The sequence below is a fragment of the Equus quagga genome, chromosome 9, assembly GCF_021613505.1.
Source record: "Equus quagga isolate Etosha38 chromosome 9, UCLA_HA_Equagga_1.0, whole genome shotgun sequence".
Taxonomy (NCBI): Eukaryota; Metazoa; Chordata; class Mammalia; order Perissodactyla; family Equidae; genus Equus; species Equus quagga.
This window is the reverse complement of record NC_060275.1, coordinates 67,720,950-67,724,088: the sequence shown is the minus strand read 5'-3', so window position 1 is coordinate 67,724,088 and position 3,139 is coordinate 67,720,950.

Genomic DNA, 3,139 nt, shown 5'->3' with positions numbered 1-3,139 from the left:
TGAGGGGAACCGTGGGGCTCCGAGGAGAACGGTGGAGCTCTGAGGGGAACTGTGGGGCCCCGAGGAGGACGGTGGGACTCTGAGGGGAACTGTGGGGCTCTGAAGGGAACTGTGGGGGTCTGAGGAGAACCGTGGGGGTCTGAGGAGAACCGTGGGGCTCTCAGAAGCGTGCGGCTCTGAGGAGGAGTAAGGTCTCTGAGCAGGAGTAGCTGCTCTGAGGAGGAGCAAGAGGCGGAGACGTCGGGGGTGTGGGCCTCTGAAGCAAAGCGAAGCCGGCGGCGCCCTTTTTGGGGCGGGAGGACGGTGGCGGTGAGAAGCACCGTTGCCTCGGCAACCCCCAACCGAGTCTTAGGCCTTTGAGGGGGGCTGGTGGGGGCGTGTCCGGTGCGCGGCGCCCTGGGCCGCTGCGATTGGCTGGCGGCGATGGTGGGGCGTGTCCGTGGGCGGTGCGCGGCCGCCTGGCTGGCGGCCGTTGGCTGGAGGCGGCGGCGCCCGAGCTAGCGCCCCTTCCCGGCGCCTCCTCCTTAGCGCCTGCGGGACCCCGCCGCCCATGGGCGCCCCGCCGCGCCGGCAGCACCCCGCTCCGCCCCCCGGCTTGCGCCGCCCGGGCCCCCGCCGGGCCCCGACACAGGCGACGTCCTGCAGCCGATCGAGGCCCTCACCTACCAGAGCCTGGACGAGGCGTGGGCCAGGTGCTGAGCAGGCTCGGCGGGGGCGGGGGCCACCAAAGTTGCCGCAGTGAAGAGGGCGGGCCGAGGGTGCCAGGGCCGGGTCGGCTCGGGGCGCGAGGGGTGAGGAGGGCGCGGGGTAAGAGCATGGGTGAGTCTCAGGGGGGTGGAGATCTGGGGTCTTGGGGAGGCCTGAAGGAGGGTCTGCGGCCGAATGGATTTCTGGGGTGTAAATGGAACGACTTGAAGGCTTATGGGGCTGAGCAGTGTGTGATGGGTTTTAGGAGCGCGTCCTGGGGCGACAGGGAGGGGGTTTAAGGGGAGTTTGTGGCTGGGGAAGTTCATGGTGAAAGGGGGTGTAAGGGCTGAGAGATGCTTGTACACGGGATTTATGAAGGATGGACGAGTGGGTGAGTGGGATTTTATGAGGGTGGGAAGTTTTGAGGGCAGAGAGTAATGGAGAGTGAGTTGTGGGAATGAAGAGATGGGGTGACTTGGTGTGGGAACCATCAGGAAAAATGGTTAGTGGGGGAGCTAGGTGGGGACGGAGGACCCCTTTTTTATTAATTTGGCAAATGTTTACTTAGGCACTTACTATGTGCAGGGCGCCGAGCCTGGTGCTGACATAGTCGCTGCTCTCAAGCTCAGAAAATAAGTAGCAAAAAATAAGTCTTGAGAAAAACTGTAAGGAAGAGGATGGCATGCAGTTGGAAGTCAGTTGAAGAAGAGCAGGCTGTGGAGAGGGCATGTCATGGCACCTTCAGAGGCCCTCAGGTGGGACGAAAGAGTGGGAAGAAAGCAGGATCAGGAACAGAACATCCCAGGTTGATTTTGGAGAGAGGCTTGAATCAGATCACTCTGAGTCTGCAAGTCTCAGGAAGGAGTTTGGATTTTATTTCAGTTGTGGTGGGGAAATCCCAGCAGTTTTAAAACCACCTGTCTCACTTGCCTCCAGCCACCATTTGTCAGCCAGGCGCAACTAGTAAAATCTGCTTCACAAGGCAGCCCATCGTGTTTGGGCCCTGCTTGAATTGTTAGAAAATAGGAAAGGACTGAAGGAAGTCCTTTTGGAGGATGAGGCCTTGTTGACTGGGGTCTGTTTCGGGGTGAAGGATGGTCCTGGGGATGCGACCAGCGTCTGGTGGTGTGGGCTGTGCAGTCACTAGAGCCCTTTAGTGAGGAGAGGTTACAAAGCCAGGTGAATAGCAGCCCCAGGAAGGAAGAGGCAAAGTAAAAGGTAGATATGGCATGTTTTTGTTCTTCAAACTTTCCTTCCCTTGCTTCTTGAGGAGTGTCAACTCTTCCTGCAGTTTTATAGCCTCTGTCTGAAAAGTTAGGAGTGTCACCCCACCACCAGCACCACCACCATCATCACCATGTTCCTTCTACTTTTTGGAGCATTGTGCTAGGTGCTAGCGAAACCAAGATGGCTAACATGTTCTCTGAGCTCAATGAGAAATAGTGTGTGGGGGTGACTAATTTATAAGTAGTTGTCATAACAGCAGTATGCTGAGTAGAGATAATTCCTGGCAGAAAAGAGCTGGGCCAGGAGAAGGTGCCCTTCTGTGATGCACTGTCTAGTCTAAGAGCAGGGCCTTGGTTGTAGTTTCCTGTGTATCCCCAGGGCTGTGCGCAATGCCAGGCACTTAGCATTCAGTGAAGCTTTCTGGCGCTTAGGAGATGCTGGAAGGATAAGTAGGAGCTGTGGTAGGGGAAATGGGCTCTTTACACCCAGGAACTACAGAGGCAGAGCTCTGGGTGTTTATGGAGCTACTGTGTTCCTTCTGTTCTAGGCGGGGAGTTGCTTACAGAGTGAGCTCTGCTCAGATGTGGCCTTCCTCAGGCATCTGTCACCCCAGCACAGCCCCGAGGCTGCTGCTATTTTCCTTATAGCAATCTTGAGATTCTAGACTCCCCTAGATAGGCTTTAGAATGGAATGCAGTCATCTCTTCTTTGCTGTTCTAAGAGAGCTCTTTTTCTTTTAAGGCTAAGAAATTGAATATACATGCTTGACAACATAGCTGTTAGGTAGCTGGTTCCTGGTTTCTTTCTGAGGTACAAAGACCCCTTGGGCTTTTATTTTGAGATGTTAGAAGCTTCAAATCTGTCCCACTTCTTCAGACATAGGCTTTAGATGAATTCAGGGCCCTAAAAGTCACCCAAATCCCGACAATAGTCTTCACTCTTCAGGTGGGCCACTTACTCCACTCTGGAGAAAACAACTTGGATGGGTCTGTTCCTCACAGTAGACTCTGCAGCCTGGTGGATTATCAACCTGGGAGGGGAAGCAGATTGTGTCTCTCTTGATCAGCTGACTGGATGAGGCCTTCGCAAGTTCTTCTGACTCTGCCCTCTCTCAATGTGCCTGCTGACCCCTGTAGCCCCTGGAGACAGTTAAACTCGACTATCTAGAAAGAAGGCATTGTTCGTCTCAGATGTGAGGCCCTCTTCTCAACCTGTTTTGTCACCA